We start from the raw sequence: 14,147 nt of genomic DNA, 5'->3' as shown, positions 1-14,147 counted from the left end.
CTTTCATCCAAATATTAGCAGAAGGTTGGGGTTCGAATCCCGGCCGCGACAGAGCAAAGTCGTTAAAACAGGTAGTGACAGTTCCGTCGCCAAACGCTCAGCATCGGATGTGAATGTCACGACTCCTCGAAGATGACCTTTAAAATGGATGTCCCGTATCATAGTAGGTGTGGCACGCTAAAGAACATTCACTGCTCAATGGCCGTAAGCGCCGAGCATAGGCCTAAATTTGAAGCCCTTCACCGGTATTGGTGACGTCTCCATATGAGTGAAAAATCACGAGGGACATTAAACATTAATCAATCAATCAACCAAGTATTACATTTGATTTTCAAACTTCTAGTTGGCTGTCTTAACGGTATATCGGAAGTGACGTTCATGATCACAAGGACAACCAAGGGAATTACACAAAAAGTGATCGCGAAGAAATGTCAAATACTCCTGGCTATATGTGCCGTTGAGGACTATTTCTATGGTGGATCATTAGAATTAATGGATCAGAAAGAACTTTGGGGTGGGTGACGATAAAAACAGAATTTTTAAGCTAATTTGAATCGACGTTTTGAGTAAAAATTCGTTTCATTCCTTGATTGTCTTATTAAGGGGTGATATAGTTTAGACCCCTACTATTATTATTACAGACATTAACTGTCCCTGTGCTTTCACCCACTTGGCGACGAAGTAGTCACTACCAATATCAGACATCATGGGTTTTGGCTGGGCTTGAATCTAAAATGGAATCCTGGCTTCCGTATCACAAAGACAACGTCCTCACCATTAGACTACTGCAACTCGTTTAAAATAGCTACCGGAAGTCCAAGGTGTAATCGCAAAAAAAAAACAAAAAAAACCCAAACTGATTAAGAAGTCCTAATATTAAGTGTGGATCACGTTCCACGGCGTCCGTTTTAACACGTCATGTTGTTTCAAAATGGGTCTTGAACGTGTTATAGATGTAACTGGTAAGCCAGTATAAATCTGTACACTTTCATCCAAATCTCAAACGTCCTCTTTGGAAGATCGGGTTCGCTCAACATGAAGGAATTAACTGCCTGTGTATAGCGGTGTCCAAGATGTAATTAATGTCTTGGGTGACATCTCCGGCTTCTTCTCTGATTTAGGGGAATACTTATAAAATATTTATTAACGAATATTAATAGCCCATATTATCAATAGTCAGCATCTATTAACCATGTACAAAAATAGTGACAGAAAATCTTAGATATAACTTGTAAACTTTAACATGCATACATGCACTAACACAAACACACACACACACATAATTTGTATATTGTGATGTTATAACTACAAATGTCCAATTTTCACAATAGCATACTATTAAATTTCGTATATTATCTATATATGCATTCAGAATCCAGGTGTCACATCAAAAACTGTTACGAATAATAAAGGTTTTACAAAAACTCTAATTAGAAAGTTTCAGTGCTTAATCTGAATACAAATACACCGTTATGAAACACTTTGCCGTCTCTTATAACCTGGTGATTCTGACCTTTACTGTGATAATCCTTTTTGTGATAGAGACCATTGACGTAGTATTTCGTTGCTTGATTTTTTTAGTATTTGAGACATCATTTGCCAATGATTCCTTTCCTTGTTTGCAAACTGTGATATCATTTCTTATCATTTATGGTCTTTCCTTTGACCCTCTGCCTGAACACTATTCAGGTGAAGTTTGATGGCTAATCATTGCGTACCATTTGTGACTCCGGGGCTGTGAGGGAAATAGCTATTTTAACAAGCGAATATTTCAAGAAGTCTCCACTATTCCCATGATACACTGGGGTTTCACGTTGATTTTTTTTACACAGATCAATCATCAATCTCTATATGTTTTATGAAATGGGATATAACTAACGCAATACAAACCGCGCCGCTCGCCAAAAAAAAATGGTTAAGGGGAAATTTCTTCTTCAAGTTATGCTAATCATCATAAAAAAGACATTGTGATATTCTGTGCTTTCTCAATCCACGAGCATCTTTAATTCAGACGCCGAAATGCTAAGGCATTCTAGTTATGTATTTTAGATTTTCTGATAAAACATATATGAAATCATTTAAATCAGGGTAAGAATTACGCTAAATGGTATGGTCCCTAATCTGTTGCTCACCCGGTCCTTAATTTACATTTTAAAATAAAACTTTCTCGTTTGTTTTGTGGAAGGAACGGGTCGTCCCTAGTATTTATCGAATTGTTAGTTTCATTGGTTGGTCAGATCGCTCTCTCTCTCTCTCTCTCTCTCTCTCTCTCTCTCTCTCTCTCTCTATATATATATATATATATATATATAATTTATCACTTCGTACATTTTGGATCAGCTCTTCGGACGAATAAGGCATGTCCTAATTCGCTCCACTTTTAACATTGATTGGCAAGCCTAAAGACCAAAAAACATGTAATCTGCGTTGTAAATACGTTTGCAGATTGGTGTAGTTGTAGTGCTAGATGTATTTATATGTAGTTTTTTTTTTATTATTCTCTGTTGATATTGGCCATATTATGCAATTCTTTTTGTTTGTCCTGAAGAAGGGACGGGTCGTCCCGAAAATTAGACAATCTGGTTGTTCGTGTCGTTGGTCATTTTAGTGCTTTGTATGTATGTATATATATATATACATATATATATAAAGCACTAAATAATCACAACTAGGTACTGAAATTTTTCGCCCCAGCCCGGGGTCGAACCAGCGACTTACGCACCCACCGCCTAGCAAGACTGTCAAACCATATATATATATATAAATATATGAAGTTCCTGTACCTAAATTATTGAAATATATCAATACAATGTCGATAATTCCATATTACTTAAATTAGTTTCCAAAGCATAGAACATTGGTAGTTGGTTTTTGTTTTTTGTTTTTTTGTTGTTTTTTTTTATTGTTTTTTTTTTGGGTTTTTTTTTTGCAGTTGGACATGGTTTCTTATTCGTTTGAATTTTCCATTGTGTTGACTATCGTCGTGATTTTCCTGGGTAATAGGTCGTACGAAAGTCACGTGATTCGCCACCGTGTAGGAAGAAGACGCATCCTCTGTTATTGTAGCTTTGCTAAAACATGTATCAGAGCTTAAAATTCTATCTAACGTGTAGAAACATGTACCAGACGTTAACATTCTATTTAACATGCTGTATTTGCATCCTTCGTTATATTGAAGATTTTTCTCATTAATGAAAGGCGATTAATTAATCTTGATTAATTCGTAAATTGGGTGCTCTTTTACAGTTTGTGTTTATATATCGTTTTAATCCCTTTTTTTCTTGCATGTGGTATTCAATAATGTAGGATAACATTTTGTGGTTATATGAAATTTCTCAGTTGCCAAACATTGCTTGCTCTGTCACAAACATAGAAGATGGCATATTAAATTGATAAATGCGAACAAAAGTCGTCATTGTTCAATATTTGACTACTGTAGATTCCTAAATATACGCGAGGAATTTATCATCGCGTAATTTCGCGAGATGCTTCACTCGTGAAATAAAAATTTTCTGTGGTCAATATACATGTATGAACTTTCGATTAACAGATCACATTCGAATTCATGTTCACGCAATCTGACGCATAAAATAAGTAATCTATGGTGTTCGAATGACAAGGTCACCGATATCAAATACACCTTTCCCATTTCAGCTTTTGTAGCATGCAATGTGATTGCACCGCACAGACTGACAGATCTAAGAATGATTTCTAAGGAAATTCTGATCAAATATTTAAATCAGTCGTTGTTCAATTCATAATGAAAAGAACGAAAACCAACAAATGAATCGAATCTTAAATAAAGCATGTAAGTTGTTAGAATTAATTTAATCAATGAATTACATGTATGTTCAAATGAAACAAAAGAATTAAATCTTTCTGCCGAATTATTCAATTGAAAAATCTGAAGTTGGAGGTTCCATTCCAGCGACACACTTTGTATAATTAGAAAAAATTAAAAGTACATTGTAGCCTCATTTGCAAATAAAAGCAATATTTCGAATGGCAAAATGATGTATCTTCCCTGGTTTGTGTTAATACTTTTAAATGTGGGGAAAAAAATGTGAATACCATAACTTTTTTCCCCTGATATATTGCTTCCAGGTAGGATCCCATGTGACAATGTAATTAACAACGGAATATTGATCAATGGAAGCAATTTTGTAAATTACAAAATATCATTTAAAGTTAAGGTTGCGAATACAGGGAGATAACTCATTACAAAATAATGTGATTTCATTAATTCTTTCTCTTTTAATTGATCATTATGCACCAGTTGAGTTTATTTCAATGAATTGCTTTGACGAATTTTTTAAAATGAAATTTCACTTTTTTATATATATATTTGTCATGACCTTTTATTAAAAAAAAAATCTTTATTATTTAAAAAAAATGCAGTTAGAAAGAAGTTTTGTCTTTTCCACATTTTGACATTTTCCTTCAGAATCGCTTGAGCGATTTTGATAAAGTTGATAGAGATTAAGTGCTAAAGGTCCCCATCAAATATTTTTGGTTTTTGTCCGGATCCGCTAAAGGTCGCGCCACCAAGTTAAAAAGTAGGTCACTGACGGCGCCCTAATTATGTGCTATTTATAGAAACGAGTTTGGGTACATACATGTATGGGTTTTACTGCTTTAGTATTTAGTATTATCATAGCTCTATTTTACTGTAGATCTTTTAAAACCTGTGTGGTTAGCAAATATCAATGTTGCCATAGTAACCATCAAAATCTCAAAATTGTGTATTTACATGGAAATATCATATTTACAATTCATTTTGCAAACACTTCTTTAAATACCTTTGAATACATACGGAAATCTAAATGTTCCTAAAAATGAGTATCTTTATATATTCATCTATCTGTAAAGAGTTTCATTTCATGTTGTTGTTGTTTTTTTGTATTCAAAGTTGCAACCCTATGCATATATACATATATCACGAGCATTGTTTTAGATATGGAATATGTGTCACGACTTTTCTATAAACATCTGTCATGTGTATAGTGAACGTTGGAGGTTTTCTTCGCCTATGGGAGAGGATTTCACCGTTAAAACATTTGCCATTCAGATATACAGCATGTAATAGCTCTCTGTTTATGTAGCTTTCCTATCATCTTGTCTCATTCGAGACAAAATGTTCATTATCTGGACTATCCGTGACATTCATGGTCGTAACAGTGAGGCTTCTGTTCTTTGTGAAAAAGCCCTCTGTGAACCGGGTCCAATATCTGACTTTCACTTCTACTTCCTGGTACTTGGAGAAGGAGCAGTCACTACCTATTATAAACGTCATAGGTCTCACATGGCGCCAGGATAAAGAACTGAACGTAGCCCCCCCCCCCCCCCCCCCCCCCCCCGGTTGCGAAACAAGCGCCCAATCTAACAAGCTACTGTAACCGATAGAAGGTTTTTATTTTAAAGGTATTAATGAAAACCCATACTCCGTGTTAGGATTTAGATCTAAATGCTCTTTTTCCAAAAGCATTTTCGAGACTACATGTACTTGCAGTGTATCGATTTTAAAAAGAAAAATAAGTTTTATTTTCAGTTGTTCATTTTATTGCAGACACTGCTGTTACGTAAGTGTGAAATGTTTTGGTTACTAAGCACTCGTAAAATTTATAATGGAAAGATTGTAGGTGGTGAGAACGACTTAATATTCCAAAAAAAAAATCAACGATGAACCTCTCGAATTCCTTCTGGAGGGTTTTTAATCCGCACTTCGACGGGTAACTTTAATAGAAAGTGATGACGCAATACATTATGGCGCAAATCTCCATTTAAGTCCCCTGGCATGATAATAATTTCAACCAGTTCTATTTCGGCATAACGAGAGTCAAATTGAAACTGTAATGTTGTTCCTGGTGTAACCTTGCAGTGATAAAAACCACACAGTCAACCATTAAGTTGCTAGGAGATCGAAGTGAAACAACTGTAATTCAATCTAATGTAACTTGAATGTGGTGTATGAAAGGTGAAGATAACGAACAGTGATCAATCCCATAAGTCCTGTAAGCAATACAAAATAGAGAATTGGGCAAAAACGGACCCCTGGATATACACATACCAGAGATGGGATCAGGTGCCTATAAAATGCCTGTTTCAGATAAGGTAGTGAATTCTTGGTATTTGTATATATATGTCAGTTTTCTGGATATCAGTTTCTTACAAACAACGACGAAACCGTATATTAACTATGGCATGTCACACGTTGCAATATTTGATCTTTTCCATTTGTATTGTATAATTTTCCATTTGTATTCTATACTTTCCATTTGCATTGTATAATTTTTCATTTGCATTGTATAATTTCCATTTGTATTGTATAATTTTCCATTTGTATTCTATATTTTCCATTTGTATTGTATAATTTTCCATTTGTATTCTATATTTTCCATTTGTATTATATATTTTTTTCGTTTGCATTGTATAATTTCCATTTGCATTGCAAAATCTTTCATTTATATTGCATCCGAGGGATTGTTTATTTTGATTTGTTACGAAGGATTTCATCAGTTTAGGTCCCACTTATATTTAGTCGTCACCAGGTGACGTACCACAAATAGACTTACTATGCTACATGTATGGGCACAGTGGCGTAACATTGGGGGTACTTTAACGTGTCAACGCCTGTCGATATTTACGTCTAAGGTTTGATGCAGCCATGACACGAGTAGAACTCGAACATGCAACTTCACAGTTATGAACCAAAGGGCATATCACTGAACTACCGCGATCGGTTCCATATAGGACTAGTTGAACATAAATGTAGCCAGCAATGAGGAATCTTGCGCCGGGAGACACCCCCCCCCCCCTTCACAAATGATATTTTATATACAGATGTCGAAAAAAGCATGCATGTACGTTTTATTTTGTCAGAACGCACTTGTCCAGGGGACTTCCAGGGGCGGATCCAGGAATTGCGGTTACGGGGGCGCCATTTTATGAGGCACGGGGTCTGGGGGCTGCCTCAAGTGGGTAGGGGTCCAGGGGGCGAAGTCCCCGGAAGCTCCTGGATTTTACAGATTTCATAGGGCTTGAAATATGTCATTTTTAATCAAGTGAAATTAGTAAAATGACGCAAATTTTAAGGGTTTCTGGAAAAATTAAGTTCTCTCAATAAAGTACTTCAAGAAATCAAAAGACTTTGTCATTTATTTTTCCGGGAATGGAAGAAATCATTGCTTCTTTTATTGTTTGATACATTTTTCTAAACAAGATACCAAGATTTACCTTAAATTTGGAAATTTTGAGGGGGGGGGGGGGGGCGCCGGCTGCGCCCCCCCCCCCTTAAATCCGCCACTGACTTCGCCCTCCAACTGCAACCCCCCTCCCCCAAGGCTTTGCACTGGATTCACTAGGGATCTTAAGATAGTCCCCAGACATCCAGCAGTTTACTGCATCCTTTCGTTCAGAATTATCTAGATCAGCCAGTGGTTAAATAGGAGACTAGTTTGAATATGCTGATCACATTAGACGCATAAAAGCGATCAATTAATGGGGTGGGGGGGGGTTACGCCATTACACTTAGCAAATACGGTACATTCCTGCGAAACGTGGCTCCTGAACTTTACATCTTCAACATCTCGCGCATTACAAAATTCGATAAACGATAACTTAAGATTAATCCATTGAATAGTTGTAACAAACCAAACTCGAGGTTAACAATTGGTGGGGACCCAAGGGCTGAATTAAGTTCCCCGAATCTACTGAATTCTGACTTCATAAAAATGTGCATGCTTTTCTGGACAGTTCTATTTTTAAAAAAAATGATCGGGGGGGGGGGGGGGGGGGGGGTCGCCATTACTAGAGCTAGCTAAGTATTTTTAAAAATAACTAGTCCAGGACCTGGTCGTGGTAGTTCAGTAATATATCGCTTGGTTTGTGGGCGAGAGGTCGTGAGTTCGAGAACCGTTACCTTTTCTGGACAGTTCTATTTTTCAAAAAAATGATCAGGGGGGGGGGGGGGAGGGGGTCGCCATTACTAGAGCTAGCTAAGTATTTTTAAAAATAACTAGTCCAGGACCTGGTCGTGGTAGTTCAGTAATATATCGCTTGGTTTGTGGGCGAGAGGTTCAACTCCGGGAACGAAGTCCAACTCGCACAGCCACATCTTGGACGGATCGATAAGCCCCGGCAGAGGGGCAGTCACAGCCCCCTGAGGAGGTCCCTCGATTCCCAATCGATAATACACCGGATAACCCGGGTGAGTCTTGCAATTTTTTGTTGGGCCAAGCGGCCTATTTACCCTTACCTTGTCAAATCACATCGACATGCGATGATATCGGTAGTCATGTCCCGCTTAAACTCAAGCAAAAAATATGGGAGGGGGTATTGATCTGTCTGTCCTACTCAAATCGGCTACGGAATTGGAGCAATTTGAGTCCCATGGGGATTTACAACTTGTCCATGGCAAGCTATGCGTAGTCAAGCGCCAACTAAACTCCTTCTTGAGCATAGAAAAGTGGACATCAGCTTTCATGATTTACATGAGCATCGTTCTTCAACATAGCCAAACGGCTCGAGAAATGCTCAAGTACATGCGAAACATTAGGCTTGCAGCTAATCGTTCACAAAATTGGCACAAGTATGACGAGCAATTCCGGCTCCGTAAAGCCTCCAACCCTGCTATGTCTTGGGGAGAAATTCACAGCGAATTTTGGTTGATGTACATAAACCAATCAAATTTCACTAATCAACAGTCGGCCCTGGCCAAGTTTAAAGCTCAGGCATCAACCAACTCCTTTAATACTACGTCGGTAGGCCATGCATTACAAAACCAAATAAAATTTTGTATTTCGTACAACTCTGGTAAATCCTGTAATTTCTTCACTAGATGCCGCTACAGTCATTCATGCAGTCAGTGCAGAGGGAAACACCCCAGAGTCAACTGCAGGAATTAAAACCCTGCATTCTTTGGGGGTACAGTCCTATTCTACTGCAGTCCCTCAAAAAGCACCTGCAAGGCTACCAACATGCGAAATGTCTCTTAGACGGTTTTACTTTTGGTTTTAGACTTCAGTACTTGGGTCCGAGGGGGGCGAGATTAAGTAAAAACCTCTCAAGCCTTCATTCTAACCTATCAGTAGCATGCACAAAAATCAACAAAGAGTTGTTGCTTAACCGGGTGGCTGGGCCTTTTTCCCAACCCCCTTTTATAAACCTCAAGGTCTCCCCACTGGGTTCAGTCCCCAAAAAGGATGGAGACATGAGGCTCATACATCATCTCTCATATCCTCAAGAAAATTCAGTTAATTGTTTTATTGATTCCACGGCCTGTTCTGTTAATTATTCAACCTTAGATGAGGCAGCAGTCATGATTGCTAAGCTGGGGCCAGGCGCCCTTCTGGCCAAGTCTGACATCAAGTCTGCCTTTCGTCTTTTACCAATATCCCCTGCTGATTTCGAACTCCTTGGTTTTAAGTTCCAAGGTCATTTCTATTTTGACAAAATGGTTCCTTTTGGCTCTTCTATTAGCTGTGCCTTGTGGGGAAAATTTGCTTCCTTTTTACAATGGCTTATTCAACAGCACACAGGCAATGAATTTATCCTGCATTATTTAGACGATTTTCTATTTTGCAGCTGTAAATCTTCCCCAGTCTGTCAACACACAGTAGACAAATTTAGGTCTCTCTGTCAGGATCAAGGGGTACCAATTGCAGAAGAAAAAACCGTTGAACCAACTACATCTCTCGTATTTCTGGGTATTCAATTTGATACCCTGAGTATGACCATGGCCCTATCATTAGATAAGTTGAATCATTTATGGCAAGTTATTAATTCTTTTCTGGCTGCCCGAAAAGTCAGCTTATGGGCCTTCAATCATTAATTGGTTCACAAAATTTTGCCTGTAGGGTGGTATCCCCAGGACGCGCCTTTTGTCGACGCCTCATCAATGCTACAATTGGTATTACTAAACCTCATCATAGAGTTACATGTAAGCTCAATCACAACATTAAGCAAGATCTTTGTATTTGGCAAGTTTTCCTTCAGTCTTTTAATGGCGTCTCGGTTATCAACCGTCCCTTTCTAGATAGTCAAACCATTCAGCTTTTCACAGATAGCACTGGGGGCAACCATGGTGGTATCTATTTCGGGGGTAGGTGGACCCATGGTTCCTGGCCACCCGCCTGGTTTGAATTGGGTATCACCAGGGACATGACATTTCTGGAACTCTTTCCAGTTTCAGTAGCCATCACTTTGTGGTGCCATCTGTTCCAAAGTTCTCAACTTCTTTTTCACATTGACAATTCTGCTGTAGTACAGGTACTCAATACTTTTACTTCCAAATCCAACAGAGTCATGGGTGTAATCAGACAGTTAGTGCTACTATTACTACAATACAATATTCAGTTAAAAGCCACTTACATTAATACTAAGGCCAATCACATTGCGGATGCATTGTCTCGTTCGCAGTGGGCCCGTTTTCGAAGACTTGCACCAGAGGCAGACCAGTGGCCTACACCACTACCAGCCCACATATGGGACTTATAGAGCAGGAAACATCTAGACTTCTTGACAGGTCACTGACTCACAACACTCACCTGGCATACAATACAGCTTTAACCAAGTTTAAACAGTTTACTTTACTGTATGGTTTCACTAGCACATGGCCTGTCCCTGTCGATCAGCTGCTGCATTACATTGCTTACTTGTCACTAAATCAGCTTACATATAGGTCCATTTGTTTGCACTTGAGTGCAATTGCTTATCAACATAAAATCCAGGGTTTCCAAGATACTACTAAGGCATTCATTATCACAAAAGCCCTGGAAGGTGTCAAGCGATCTGTAGGCGTCAACCAAGATATCAGACTTCCTATATCATACCAATTTGTTAAAATCATTCATGCTTTAACATCAGTATGTCGCTCGCCTTTTGAATCATGTCTTTTTTCAGCAGGCTTTTCATTGGCATTTTACGGTTTGCTCAGAGTCAGTGAAGTTTTGTCATTGCTGATTTCACAAGTTTCTCAAAACCAGCTAGGTCAAGTGTCAGTAATTTTACATAGGTCCAAGACTAACCAAACCGGCAAACCCCTAGTTTGTCAAATTATCAAACTTCCGGACACCAATTTCTGTCCAACACTACAAATTAAGGCATATTTACAGCTTACCCCCCCCCCCCTACTAATACATTGCTCGTTCATACGGATGGCACTCCTATGACACGTTTTCAGTTCCAGGCAGTCCTTCAAAAGGCTCTGTCATTCCTTCAACAATCTGGCCATTTCAGGTCACACAGTTTCCGTATTGGCATGGCAACTGAATTAGCAAAGCGGGGATATTCACATACTTATATTCAGCAACAGGGTAAGTGGAAGTCCAACGCTTTCTTAGCATACATTCGACCTCATTAGTTTAAGCCATTATTTAAAAAAAAATATTCTCCACACACACACCCTCATTATCAGTCAGACACCACAGACACAGACTCAATTCATGCATAGCACTGAGGTACTTCAGTTATACTCATTGCTACTCTCAAGTAATGCAAGACAAGTATTACAGGTAAAACTATTTGGATTGTTGGGTCGTCGATCCCATATTGGGCTGGCATTGCAGCACAAGACAGACCAGGAGGGAGCAACCTCAACTTGCAGGCCAACATCACCTGGAAGGTTTCAGAGGGCTCAGATGGGACCAGTTGGAGGACAACTTCAACGATTTATTACTGGAGCACAATCATAAACCCCTTGAAATTGTACTCATTCACTTAGGATCCAATGATTTAACTACTGAGCATGCCACATCAAACAAATTTAAAGATGCACAATGTACCATGTTACGATTCAATGCGCTCTGGCCAAATACAACCCTTATCTTGTCAGCTATCCTACCTCAAAGATATTGGCATTTTGCCCCACTTGATGCTGGTCCCAAAATTTACCAAAAAAAGGATAAGAATTAATAGCTGCATGAAAAAATTCATGGCTAACTAGGTAAGAGGTCTGTACATTGAACACGACCATGTCATCAAGGCTACTGAGATTGAGTTGTTCCGAACAGATGGCACTCACCTGTCGGATCTGGGAAATCAATTATTTCTCAACAATATTCAAGGGGCCTTGGAATATTTTTTCAAACGTCAAGGCGTTTCTTACCCGCCACACAAGTGATAACATTTCATGTTTGGTGCTGTTTGTGAATTGTGTGCATTACTGTAACTTTATGCAGCTCTAGGTTCAAGTACTGTGGTTTGGTCAAATGGACATAAAATTCTTATTCATGTAACTCATTTATTGTATTTTGATTTTCACTCAGTTGTTTTGTTCATGCTACCTGTTTTTTGTGGGGGACATTGTTCCAATGTCTGTGGCCGTACTAGGGAGTCGGTTATGGTATGTGATGACTATTTCTGCTCCAAAACTTGGTTGTTTCCCCCACCTGCTTCTAAAGCAGGGGGCAGTTTACAGTACTATAAGTTGTAAAAGTTAAAACAAGCCAACTAATAGTGGGGCCACCACCGGGGACGGTTGGGGTCACACCCACCTCACTTCAGTGAGGGGGTGCTACAGTCTGATGCATGTTAAGGGCTTATGTCCAACATGATAATGTACATACCAGGTAGCACTGCAGAAGACAGGGTGAGAAGGGCGGATCTCGCTTACCTCCTTAGAACGCTGGCGTCCGTTCAGGTCTGGGCACTGAATGTTTTACTCGGGCCCCCCAGTGTACCCCTTACAAGTTAAGTTAAACTGGCTCACTGGGCGACTCCCCAGTTACCCCACAAAATGTTTCACATGCGGCCGATATTGTCCATTTTAGAATATCCTGAATGTACCATTGCTGCTATATCAATAAATTGTAAAACGTTGCTTGTGTCTTTCATTCACTGCAATGAGTCAGAGACCTGTTATTACTGCCAGTTTTTTGGAGTTTATCCATTAGGCGGATTCTTTAATTAATCGTATTAAATGTCTGAAAGATATTTACATCTTGAGGTTTGTAGAAGTCATTGGTATCATCAAACATTCTATGTAGGAAGCATTTCTGTACTGGAATCAATTCGTGTAACAGTGCACAATGTATGTCAATATAGTGTAATCAGCACCTGTATATGTACATGTAACAGTGTAGAAGTCATTCGTGTAATCAACACCTGTACATGTAACAGTGTAGAAGCCATTCGTGTAATCAGCACCTGTATATGTAACAATGTAGAAGTCATTCGTGTCATCAGGACCTGTGTATGTACCAGTGTAGAAGTAAGTCATTTGTGTAATCAGCACCTGTACATGTAACAATGTAGATGTCATTCGTGTAATCAGCACCTGTATATGTAACAATGTAGAAGCCATTCGTGTAATCAACACATGTAACAGTGTAGAAGCCATTCGTGTAATCAGCACCTGTATATGTAACAATGTAGAAGTCATTCGTGTCATCAGGACCTGTGCATGTACTAGTGTAGAAGTAAGTCATTTGTGTAATCAGCACCTGTACATGTAACAATGTAGATGTCATTCGTGTAATCAGCACCTGTACATGTAACAATGTAGAAGCCATTCGTGTAATCAGCACCTGTGCATGTAACAGTGTAGAAGTAAGTCATTTGTGTAATCAGCACCTGTACATGTAACAATGTAGATGTCATTCGTGTAATCAGCACCTGTGCATGTAACAATGTTGAAGCCATTCGTGTAATCAGCACCTGTGCATGTAACAATGTAGAAGCCATTCGTGTAATCAGCACATGTAACAGTGTAAAAGTCATTCGTGTAACAAGCACCTGTATATGTAACAGTGTCGAAGGCATTCATGTAATCAGCACCTGTATATGTAACAGTGTAAAAGTCATTCGTATAACCAGCACCTGTATATGTGTAAGACTCCAAAGTACGATGGTCCCTCCAAAGTGCGATGGTCTGCGCGAAACCCCGATGGTGTAACACGCCAAAGTGCGATGGTCCACACTCATGCGCCAAAGTGCGATGGTGTGACACGCCGAAATCCATTGGTTTGTAAACGACACAGTGTTTTGGTACAGACTGAACCAACCATATGTTGTTTCACCAAAATATCTGTGCAAAATCCATGCACAAAAAATAAGAATAAGAACTTATTTTATTACCATTTAGTTGTGTTTTTAAACACAATTTTCCAACGCGAAATCGTATAGAATGTTTAGCATTCTAACATACCCCC

The 14,147-nt window shown here is 38.9% G+C and overlaps 1 pseudogene; it reads left to right on the top strand.

Annotated features, from left to right (window-relative positions):
- Nucleotides 1-378: 378 nt before the first annotated feature.
- On the top strand, nucleotides 379-8,903 carry LOC125676507 (uncharacterized; annotated as a pseudogene).
- The last annotated feature ends 5,244 nt before the right edge of the window (nucleotides 8,904-14,147 follow it).

The sequence above is a fragment of the Ostrea edulis genome, chromosome 3 (genome assembly GCF_947568905.1).
Source record: "Ostrea edulis chromosome 3, xbOstEdul1.1, whole genome shotgun sequence".
NCBI lineage: Eukaryota > Metazoa > Mollusca > Bivalvia > Ostreida > Ostreidae > Ostrea > Ostrea edulis.
Note: the sequence above shows the minus strand (reverse complement) of the source record. Positions and strands in the feature narration are given on the sequence as shown.